Source organism: Antechinus flavipes, chromosome 3 (assembly GCF_016432865.1).
Source record: "Antechinus flavipes isolate AdamAnt ecotype Samford, QLD, Australia chromosome 3, AdamAnt_v2, whole genome shotgun sequence".
Taxonomy (NCBI): Eukaryota; Metazoa; Chordata; class Mammalia; order Dasyuromorphia; family Dasyuridae; genus Antechinus; species Antechinus flavipes.
Genome location: NC_067400.1, coordinates 449,378,062 through 449,390,765, shown reverse-complemented (window position 1 = coordinate 449,390,765; position 12,704 = coordinate 449,378,062). Strand labels below are relative to the sequence as shown.

At 35.3% G+C, this 12,704-nt stretch overlaps 1 long non-coding RNA gene across 1 annotated transcript; it reads left to right on the top strand.

Moving 5' to 3' along the window:
* The first annotated feature begins 216 nt into the window (after positions 1–216).
* Positions 217–2,732, top strand: LOC127558018 (uncharacterized). Its single transcript, XR_007952703.1, has 2 exons — positions 217–2,542; positions 2,626–2,732. It is a non-coding gene; the product is annotated as an uncharacterized LOC127558018 (long non-coding RNA).
* The last annotated feature ends 9,972 nt before the right edge of the window (positions 2,733–12,704 follow it).

Below are 12,704 nucleotides of genomic sequence, written 5' to 3'. Positions count from 1 at the left end.
GTGAGGCAATCCCCAGTGGGCAATTTCCCCAGCAATAAAATACTGTCATTTTAAGGTCTATTTGATAACAATTTAAATGAGATATCACAAAACAAATGAGATATACACAAAATACATATCATCTTAAGTGACATAATGAATATTTAAGGTATATATGTGTGCACATATATGCATATATACATATTATATATAAGATTTCTTTTTCATTGTAGAAACTGGTTCTTTGGATAGTATATATGAACAAGGGATACTCAGAAGAAAAGTAAAGCACCCTCTCTTTCTTGACACAAGTGCAGCATTTAGAGAGAATTCAACCATATCACCCAAGGGCAGAAAGACTAAAAACAGCAGAATTAAATGGAGCTGTGTCTTTGCCTCTGGCATAAGTCTCCATCAGTCCTGCTGGTATGAATACCCATGATCAGAACCCCAGAATCTTCTGTTCTGATGTTTCTCTTATATTCTGACAAATAGGAAAGCACAACTCTTAGCCAGATGGGAAGGTACCATTTCACAGACACAACCAAAGGGCAAGATCGTCCCTGGTATTATAAAAATGTTGCCCACTATAAAGCTGACTCCGCATTAAAAAGCAGCAACCATATGTTTCAGGGCCTTTTTGAACCACTTGGTTAGCCAATACCTTCTCCCATTCAGAAACTCTTTTGTGGGTTAAAGTACTTAATTAAATAGAAATGCTCCTGACTTTGACACTGAAAATTGCTTTCAAGAACAAGACTTTCTAAGATCATATGGTTTTCCTGACTCTTTCAAGTATTTGGACTTGGTATAGTCAGAAGCCTTTATATCCTAAGCAGTAATATATTGAGTCTTTCTGACATCTCAAACAGATAAAAGAATTCTTCAGAACCAGGTTTCTTCCCAAGTGCCCAAAGTCCTTTGGCTTACACCTCACACAAAATCCTGGAAGTGCACTCCAGTATCAGTTCCTATTGCTCTCTGTCTGTCGAGTTTATTGTAGTTGACAACATTCCCAGGATTGGAGAGGCAGAGCTGCATGGGGCCTTCTTGTACTTCCATTCTTTAGCCGGCTGTTAGGATTTGATTGTCCACTCGTTCATTGAAGGAGACAGGAAAATAAAATTTCTCACATATGGAGCTGAGAGTCTGCGCCCACTTTAGGCCTTCTGTCAAAGCCTAACAGTTCTTGCATTCAATAAAGAGGAAATGTAGTTTGCCTGCTGGCTTGCTGGCTAATCAGGATGTTGCCTGGAGGCACTTTTCACAAGAACTAGAGCAAAATAGCAGCAAAGCAATGTATAGGCAGACCAGTACCGGCTGACTTAGCTTTCTCGACAATCCTGCAGCATTTTCTTTTCTTCTTTTCTTTTCTTTTCTTTTTTTTGGGGGGAGGGGGGTGGTAGAGGAACTGTGGGTGGAAGTTTTTTTTTTTTCTTCCAAGTACTTCTCTTGAAAATGATTCTGGATTTAATTTAAAACTGGATTTAATTTTAAAAGGAGAAAGTTTATGGATGAACCATTTGCTAAGTGAGTCTTGTTATTGCCGAGCAGTTCCTAGGAATCTAAAGGAAAGGTTACTCAGTCATACAGTCTATCCCCCAGCGTCAATCTTGTGCCTAGCTCCACATCACTATAAGCAGTGCGCTGGTGACTATTCACATTCATGTTTTGTATTGATAATGCAAATGAGCCCAAGAATTACTGGTCAGGGAATTTATTAGGAGAGGCAGCTTTCCCCCGTTTTGCTTTTCTTTGCCTCTCCAGCCCTGTTCACAAGCTGCTGAAGAGCTTGGGGTGCCTGAGAGAGAATTAAGACCTGGGGCCTCTACCCACAGCCCCCACCCTTTTCCAGCAATAGAAAGCATTACGCCATAAAGTTGTCAAGGTAACTCGCCAGAATGGCTCACTGTTGTCCTTTGGGTCTGTCTGCAGGCTGAAGAAACAGCTAGAGGGTTAGCCACCTTGGGGAGCACATAACGTAGTGCCGGCAGGCATAATGAGGAGCTCTGGGGGAAGGAGCAGGCGGCCTTGGCAACCTCTCCCAGAGAGATGACATTCATAACGCTGGGTAGTGTTGCTGGGCCAGATTCTGGGGAGAGGCAGGGAGATGAAACAAGGCTGATTCTTCCCCTTTGTGATGCGAATGAATTTTCCCTGGCTCCGGCAACCTTCGAGAGTTCCGGAAGAGAGAATTTCGCGGACCCGCTGTCACTCCCCGGGCTCTGAAAAAAGATCATTCAGCTCACAGGCGGAAAGCTCTTGGCTCCAGCTGCCTTGGCCATACTGGAATGTCGCCCACTATTAACTTAGCATAAAGACAAGCATGCTCTAAGACTCTCCTGAGGTTTGCAGTCTAGACTTAGATACAAACACCGCACCAAAACACCACCCAATTTTCTTTTTCTTTTTTTTGGTTTGGTGCAATGGCAGGGAGAGGTGGAAGAGAGAAAAATAAATATTGGCTACTTGAAATAATTTAAAACATCACCCAGAAAAAGGGGGAAAAAAACTAAATGAGAGAAGAAACCCTGTGGCAAAATAAAGTTAAAGACAAGCCCAGGTGAGATTAGGTGGCAGTTGAATTTGGAGATTCTCAACCTGTCAACGCTTCTTAACACTGTTCCTTCTCCCTTCTTTCTCTAGGATCCAGAGGAAAGTTCAAATTTAGCAGAGCTCATAAATGCAAGAGCAAATGGGGATGTGATCATCTCTCCCAAGTCACTGAGACAATAAAGAAGAGTTTATAATTACTGGAAGGTTTTCCCAGCTGCTATCAATTCAGATAATTCACGAGGCATTCCAAGACCCTTAGGATATATCTAATTGTCTACTCCTAGTGATGCAGAGGATGCTGGGCTGGCAGCCCAAAAGAAAAGTTCGCCAAGAACCATGCCTTTGACCCATTTGTGTTCAGAGCATTGTCAGATAATATCCAGAGTACACAGAGGGGCTTCTAAAGATTACACATAATTAGAGATAGATACATTATTAAAAAAAAAAAACTAATACACTATTCAAATGTAATATCAGCAAAACACAGAATGTCTCCATTAGAAGACCCTTTGAAGGACCCTCTATTAAGCTAAATAGCTAAAACAAAGATCACTGCTACAGGTCTTTGAGCCTTCATGACTTTTGGAAATGAAAAATTTTGTGTCTTTCAAGGCAGCTTGCTCTATTACTTTCACATCACTCTAATAATACATAAGATATCATTACTTGCTTATCCCCCTACCTAGTAAATTTATTTGACTCCCTAGAATAAAATCAAAGCCCACCTTTTAATCAAATGAAATAATATTTATAAAGCACTTGGTACATAGTAGATAATATACTATTACACACACACACATCATCATCATCATCATCACCACCACCACCACCACCACCATTGTAATCATGAATGCAGAATTGAAACCTTCCAGTATGGCTAAGTAAGAGGGGAAGTTTCTCCTTCCGTTAGTCACTATAAGGCTATTTTGAAATGGACAGAAAAGCAAACCAACTAAGCCTATCACACTAAAGCAGTACTGGTTTTATTTACTCTCAGCATGGTTTTTCTGGATCTCAGTTTCTTTCACAAAACAAATAAAAAATAAGTCTTGCCTCTTTTCTATGGAAGGTCTGAAGTGCTTCTGTAAGGCTTAAGAAAAATAATTTCCTTTCTCTGACCATTTATGTCTCTCAGTGTGATTCTACCCCCAGTCTAGCTTTGTTGAACAAAATGTATCTAAGTTCTGAAAAAGAAAATTCTCTTCTTTATTATTTCAGTCTGTGAATTAAATTACACAGCAAGTAATCTGGGTTTGTTGGCCAACAAGTTTTATCACAGGTTAGCAATTTAAGATTAAAAATATTATTACCAACAAAATAAAGGACTAGAATTTTCTCTAGTCCTCATTAAATTTTGAAACTCCTTCAGATCAAAATTATGCACAAAAAGTAAAAAACAAAAATTAACTGCCTGTGCAGGATAAGACATCTTCTGGAAAAAGAAAAAAAAGGGGGGAGGGCAGGGAGAATCCACACACACAGCCCAGAAAAATTCCAGGAATTCTGAGCTAAAATATTCTGGAATCATAAGTCTCATTGCTAACATAGTTATCTAATACCATCTACAACACCACTGCCCCAAATATTCCTTATGCTGTGTGATCCAGATGGAAATTTCCTTGCTGCTGCTGAAGTCTCTTATGAGAGACATTGACCCTACTTTTATTTCACTATTCTGTGAAAGCAAACAGCAGACCTCAACTCTTTCTACTTTTGTCACTTGCAGGTGATAGGGATGTGGGGACGATAATAGAATGCTAGTATGTGTTCTGCCTGGGGTGGTAGCTTGCTGTGGCCATTCTGAGCAGAAAACTAAAGAACAAAGGGAACTGGGGCAGGGCACAAGCTTATATAGGAGCTTGAAAATAACTTAAAGAAAAGGAGACTAGAATCCTCCTGGGGGCCAGTGAAAACTGAATTCCTCATATGGCAAGAGGCTGACACATCTCTAAGATACAGTCCCAAGGGACTCATATAAAAGCAGAAAGTAATATGGGGAATAAAAGAAAGAAAAAAGATTGAAACTACCAAAGATTCCAGGAAGAAGAAAACTCTGTTTAAAACTAGAGTACCAATAAATACAATCAATAGGAAGACATTAAAACAAAAAGAGGAAATCACTACAACATCTAAATGACTACAAATGTCTAAATAAATATTGTAAGACAAAGAAAACTGAAATCATACCTCATAAGACAGAAGATCCTTGGATTTCCCAAGAGATTATAGAACTGAAACAGAACGTTCCCAAATGTCTCAAGAGAGAAACAAGTACCTTGAAATAAGTTTAAAAGGAATCAAATGGAAGCTTTTATGGGCTTCATAGAAGAAATATTTGTTAAAATTAAAAAAAATAATAATCCATGGTATCTTCTTGATTGAGAATAAAAATAGACTAATGTGAAGGACAATCTAGAAGAAAGGACATAAAAAGTATTAACAATTGATTTACAAACTAAACACCTTCATGCAGACAGAAGATATATAGACAACTTAAGCAGAAATAAAGTAGAATTCTTTCCAATAAATTTGATGTAAAACAAGTACATCACCATAGACACATGTGACAGAGAAGCAGGAAGCAGCACAGTTGAGTATCCATCAACAAAAGTCCTTCAAACAGATTTTGAAATTTACCAGATTGGAGCTTGGTAGGGAAAATTTTAAAAACAATCATAATGGGTCTTTTGTCTATCCCAGGTCATGATAGAGAGAAAGGTGTCCAGACATTGGAGATATAATTAAATTAGAAGCATGCTATTCACCAAACCACTCTAGTGCCCTGGGAGAAAGAAATGAGAAAAGAATGAATGGCTTTCCCAAAGAACAAACTCCTTGACAATTCAAACATAAAAATACAATCCAATGATTCTATGAAACCATAAGCATTATTAAAACAAAGTCACTAAGTTGAAAAAAATAGAAGAAAATTTAATGAATTTTATAGCAAAAAAAAAACCAAAAAAAAAAAAAATACACCTCACCTGACCTAAATTATTTGAATCATGACCAAAAAAGAGAGCAAACATCATATTCTTAAAAATCTTTTAAAAGAAGGAGAAAGAATTACAAGATGAAGAAAGAATTACAAAAAGAAGAAGAAAGAGAAATAGGACAAGAAGGAGGAGAAGGAGGAGGAGAAGGAGGAGGAGGAGGAGGAGGAGGAGGAGGAGGAGGAGGAGGAGGAAGAGGAGGAGAAATGAAAAACACTGCCTAGATCTCTTAGAAAAAGAATACAAAGAGAAAATAGGAAGAATATGCTGGTCACTTCCTGAAAGAAACGAAAATAATAACTTTCAGGAATATCATAGCCAAAATTCAGAGCCAAACTTTATATGGCCAGAAGGTACCAAAGAGTCTGTTATATATTCAAGATCACACATGACTTAAAAGCCACCATTATAAAGGAATACACAATTTGGAATATAACATTCCAGAAGATAAAGAAACTGATCTGAGCAGTCAAGAAAAATTTACTCAGCATATAATGCTATGGAGGGACAGGAAAATTTTTAATAAAATAAAATAAAATAAATAAATAAAATTAAAAATTAATAAAATAAAGAATTTCTAATTTCTAATGTGCATAGAAACTCTGAAGTTCAAACACAGGAAGTGAGAGAAAAAAACAGGAATGAAAAATGATACTAAGCTAAACAAGGATAAATTATTTATATTCTAACACAAGGAAATGATACATGAGTCTTCTCTGAGTCCTTCCATCATCAGTAATCATAGGGACAGTCTAATTAAACAAAACATAGTAGTGGTTCTGTTAAGTCTTAATGAGTTAAGAAAAGAATGGAAAGAGAGGGAGAGGAATACATTGAGAGAAAGGAATATTACCCAAAATTATATCTCATCATTAGTTTGTACAAGTAGATAGCTATGCAACCAAAGAGGAGTGAATGGCGGAGCCATCTATCATTTCAACCTCACTTTCATCTGAACTGGTTAAAAGAATGAAGAACACACAATCACACATGTGCATGTACACACACATACAGAGACACACTGTTGGGTACAGAAAGCATTTCATTCAACATGAAAATAGGAAGGAAAAGGGAGAAGAGAGAAGGAAGAATTAGAGGAAAATTAGATTAATGGAGAAATTAGTTCTAAGCAAAACAAATTCTAACTAAAGAAATTAAAATATATATATTTGTAACTTCTCTAAAGTAACAAAGGAATTTTCAATAGTTAATTAACTAATTGAAGAATTTATGAATGTTATAGAATATAAATATAATGGAACATTACTATGCTATAAGAAAAGATGGATAGGATTTCAGAGAAACCTGGGAAAACTTGTATATCTAATGTCAAGTGAGGTGAATAGAGCCAGAAGAACTTATAAATTGACAGCATTGACAGCAATATGGAAAAAGCAAACAATATTGTAAGAATTGGAAACTTAACAGCATAATGACCAGGATTAAAGGGGATTAATGATGAAATAATAATGAAAGCTATTCATTCTTTCTCAATTCTTTCTCTGCTTACCTCTTGATAGAGAGTTAAAGGAGGACAGAATAAAACAAATGACTTTTTTGAACCAAAATGACCAATATGGAAATTTGTTTTAATTGATAATACAGATTTATAACAGTGTTTGTTTTTCCTTAGTTTTCAAATGAGACAAGTTGGAATAGTAAAATGAGAAAACTGATTGTTGCTTACTGAAAAAATATATGAATTATTATCTTATTTCTTGTAAAACTATTAAATAACAAAATAATTAATAAAAATTAAAAAGATTCTATTGTCACCACTTTAACTTAAAATACATTATATATTTTTAAATTGTACTCTTTTCCCTCCCTTTATTTACCTACCTCTTCTACATTTATCTTCACAAAATATATTAATAAAAAAATCTATGTAAAATGCTGGTAATTTCTGTAGATTTATTTTGCATCCTGAAGGTTTGCACAGGCTTTAATTGTTTCAACTATATGTACAAAACTATTTGTAGAAGCTCTCTTCTTCAAGCAAAGAATTGGAAATTGAGGGGATACTCATCAATTGGAGAAGAGCTGAATAAATTGTGGTGTATAATTGTCATGGAATATAACTGTTCTGTGAGAAGTAATAAGAAGAAACCTCTTGGGGGAAAGAAAAAAAAAAAACCTGGAAAGTCCTCCATGAACTCAAGCAAAGTGAAATGTACCATATACAAAGTGATAGCAACGTTCTGGGGATGACCAGCTGTAAATGATTTTGTTATTCTCAATAGTACAATGATGCACAATTACTCTGAAGTGTTTAAGATGAAAAATCCTATCTATACTGAAAGAAGAAACTGTATCTGAACACAGACTGAAATCATACTCTTTGTTTTTTATTAGGGTAGGAGAACTATGTTTTCTTTCACAACATATCTTTTATGGAAATGTTTTACAAAACTTCACATCTGATTTCTTTTCTTTCCGTTTTTTTCATCTGAGGCAATTGGGATTAAGTGACTTGCTCAGGATCACACAGCTAGGACGTATTAAGTGTCTGAGGCTAGATCTGAACTCAGGTCCTTCTGACTTCAGGGCTGGTGCTCTATCCACTGCACCACATAGTTGCCCCTCCACATGTGGTTTCTTAATGGGGTCTAGGTATAGGGATATGGGAGAGAATCTAAAACCCAAAAGTTAAAAAAAATGTTTTAAATGTAACTGGGGAAATACTAAATAAATAAATAAATAAATAAGATTTCTAAATAGACACATTTCTGTGAACAAAGATGAACATCACATTTTCCTCAAGTTTTCTAAAGTCTCATAGTTATGTTAAGGTTTATGCCCACAAACTCAGAATTCTGGCAGACCCTACCAAGATGAAAAGACTTCAGGTATAAACTTGATGACAGACTTTATGTGAACAGAGAAACTCATCTTAAGAAGACAAGTCTCCAGCTGTTGATTTGGAGCATAGTAACTAATGATGATCATTTACTAAGATGTGAAGGACATATGAATGGATCAAGTATTCAAGACAACTATACTAGCTTTTCCCCTTGCCCTATCAGTTAACTGGCCCCTTACATCTTTTTTCATATTAACTGTATTCTAGATACATCTCTATACAATCCTGTCTCTATTTGGTACACTCAATTGCTCATTTAAAAAAATCTGAACTTCAACACCACATTTCCATATTTTTGTACATGAAATGATCTCAATTACATATAGCTTGCTGTTTCTTTTAATATATAAAAAATTCAACATATAACTTGCAAATCTGTCATATCTGAATTTCTTCTGTTTATTTTTTTCCTGTGATTTTTAATAATGTTTCAATGAACCTCAAGATGGCACTTAAACTACCAGCTTTTAAACTTTAGACATCAATTTTACTGAATTTTTAAAATTACATCATCTACTTAAAGGTGAGTGTCCCTAACACTTCATAAAAAAAGGAATGAATGGAAGAAAGTGAAAAATAGCAGGCTTTAAACTGTATTCAGTTATCAGTTTTTTTCCCTGGAGGCAGAGCATGCTTTGAGAATTCTTTAACTCTGTCTTGGATTATCATATTGCTGAGATTAGCTAAATCATTCATAGTTTTTCATCATACAATATTGCCACTATTGTGTACAATGTTCTTTTGGTTCTACTCAGTTCACTTTGAATCAGTTCACATAAGTCTTTTCCAGTTTTTTTTTCTGAAATCATCCTACTTAACATCTCTTATAAGCACAATGAAATTTTATCACAATCATATAGCACAACTTATTTAACTATTCTCCATTTGATTTCTAATTTTTCATACTACGAAAAGAAGTGCTATAAATAATTTTGTACCATTGGAATTCTTACAAAATGCTAAATCAGTTATCTAATTTAGCATGGTACTTAATAGTTTTCTAATTCACTAATGTACTTAGTACTTACTAGAATTCTCCAAGATTCACACCTTCAAGAGAGCATATATAAGCTAGGAGCCTCAACCAGGATTCAGTCCGGGATATTCAGAAATCATTCCATGTTCCACTTTTGTGTTGGCTGGAGGCTGAAGCTGGCAGAGGAAAAAGATTAGTGGCAAGAGCTCTCAGAACCAAGGAAAGAGATAGGCCTCTAAGAAAGCTAACCGGGCCTAAGGAAGGAGACAATACCTGAAAGAAAAAATAAAGGATTTGGACTTTAATCCCTGCCTGCATTTAGGTGATTATTACACTGAACTAAAACTAAGGCTGCCTCCAGAAGCTCCCCAAGAAACCTGCTTCCAGAGAACATTTGTATTTTAGAGAAGAACATTACATTGTACAACAGTTTCTTCTCCTCCCTACCCCCTTTCTTTTGGACGACTTTGGGATATAAACCTTGTAATGGCATTTCTGGATCAATGGATTTATACAGTTTTATAGCTCTTTGGGCATAATTCCAAGTTGCTTTCCAGACTGGTTGAATCAGTTCACTACTCTATCAGAAGTATATTACTTTCCTAGTTTTCCTACATCCCCTACAACATTTGTAATTTTCTTTTTATTTGGTCATATTAACCAATCTGATGCATGTGAAGTAGTACTTCAGAATTGTTTTAATTTTCATTTCTCTAATCAATAGTGATTTAGATCATTTTATATAATTATAGATTAGCTTTAATTCCTTTGGTTGAAAACTGCTTCTTCATATTATTTGACTGTTTATCAACTAGGGAAGAAATTACAAAGTTTTTGAAGTGATGTAATTATGATCATCATTATTATTAACAGACTTGGCATAACAGCATCTGTCAAGCACCATGCTTGATCATGATAGACTGACATTATTTTTACTACTTAAAACTTCAGGGATAGAGACTCTCAATCTATATCTTTTAATGGAAAATGAAAATCCAGGCTAATCTGTTTCAAGGAGCATTAAAATAGAAGGAATATTGGAGTTATAGCCTTTTTGAGTATGCTCTTCCTGGGTGATAGTTTTTCTAGAATAACATTTTCAATCCCTGTTGCTTCTTCTAATGAATTTCTTTATGTCCCTATTTCTCTGAGTTGGCCGGAATGGTTTTTCACTTCATATTTATGGATCTGGACTACTAAATACTCTCTGAGGACTTTTTGGGGTGAAAGGATTGATAAGAACTGGACTCTTCTATTTCCCCAACTGAAATTATCCATCACTCCCCCCACCACGACTATCTGTTCTGCCTAGAAATGGTTTTCTCTGAAAAAGCATGGATGTAAATGTATAACAAATTGTAAGGGATGTAGAAGACCCTTACCCAAAATGATTAGTCAGAGATCACTCAGTAGAAGGAGAAAGGTTGTTTTTCTAAGACAACTCAGCAGAATGAGCCATCCCATCGCGAGATAAGAAAGAGAAAGGTCACAGTAGGAGGGCTAAAGAAGTAGTAAAGAAACACAGCTTTTATACAAGAGATTACACCATAAGTAAGAAAGCATGGAGAAGGGGAGGGGGAGGTATCTAAGTGGTTGTTGCTATTCAGAGAGATTGGAATGGAAGGTTTTCTGTTTCCCTGAAATCTGATTTTTTGGAAACAGAAAATCAGGCCTTCAGGCTTAATCAAGCAGATAGTGGTCCAGCTAATAGACTAAATATCGATAAATGTCAAATACTGATAAATGTCATCAATTCAGGTTAAGTAAATATGGTTATAGCTGGCCAAGGCTCAATTAAATATGAGCCTACGCATATTATACATGTCATAGGGGAAACACAGAAATAATGAAAATAAAATACAAAAAAAGAATTCATACATTACTGTAAGTTCTTCACCTTATTGCTCTCTATTCCATATATAACAGAGAAATAGATAAGAGAAAATGAAATGAAGAATGAGTTTTCTGGTTGTATTACACTTTCACTGCCACTATGGCATTTTTTCCCTTTGATACCTTTTTTTTTTTTTTTTTTTTTTTTTTTTTTTGCTGAGGCAATTGGGGTTAAGTGACTTACCCAGAGTCACACAGCCAGGAAGTGTTAAGTGTCTGAGACCAGATTTGAACTCAGGTCTTCCTGACTTCAGAGTTGGTACTATAACCACTTTGCCTACTCTGAACCCTTTAATACTTCTTAGCCTAAGAACACATCAAATAAATATGATAAAAATAAAAGTTCAAAACAAAGCGATGGTGATTTAAATTGTTGAAAATGAGTTTGAGCCTGTTGACAGAAAAAAAAAAAAGGCCTGGGAATCTGATTATATTACATTTAAAATATTTCTATATTTTTAATGACTTTCATACTGGTAATTCTGTGTCTTCCCCAGATTTTCAACAGTCTACAATACTAGAAATCTAAAAATTGGATTAGATGTAGGCTCAAGAAAGCCTAAGGTTCCTATCAAAGTATAGAATGTTAGAATTTGAAGGCACCTTGGAGGTCAGGAATTTTCTTTACAACAATTTATCAAGTATGTTATAGAGAGGGTTTTGTTCAGGCATAAATTGGACTAAATGGCCTTTGAAGTCTCTTTCAATTTGAGCTTTTGTGAGATTGATTCCCCAACAAATAGATACTCTTCTTTTATTTAAAGACTTCTAATGAAAAGAAACCACTAGCCACAAAAATAACTGTGCCACTTTGGGGCAGCTCTAGTTCTTAAAAGAGTTTTCCTTTCTTTGTACCCAAACTCTGCCTTTTGGCAAATCATACTTATTGCTTGGCAGAAAAAGTAAAATTCCTTTCCTATACAGTTCTTTTCAAGCATTTTAAGGATTTTCATCCTGTCTTCTCTTTGTCATCCTCACCCCCAAATCTTCTCTTCTCCAGGATAATATTCCCACTTCTTTTAGGTATCTTCATATGGCATGATGTCAAGGTTATCATTTTGGTCACTGTCCTTTGAATATTCTACGTTTGACAATGTCCTTCCTAAAATGTGACAATCAGAACTGAATATATTATTTAACATTATCAGAGGACAGCAGAATTATTATCTCCTCTAAAAATATTTTCCTTTTTCTCTTAACATAAACTGATATGCTATTAACTTTGTTTTGGATACTATACTGGCAAATTGTACTGAACTTTCAATTCATTAGATACTTCAGATATTTTTCACACAAATTGCAATTTACCTACACCAAACCCATACTCTACTTATGAAGGCCTGTAGCACTTTACTTTTATCATGATCAATTTTCATCTTATTAACTTTGGCCTAAAATACTAGGCAACAAGATTTTGGGGGGTAGCAGGGAGGAGAGGGAATCT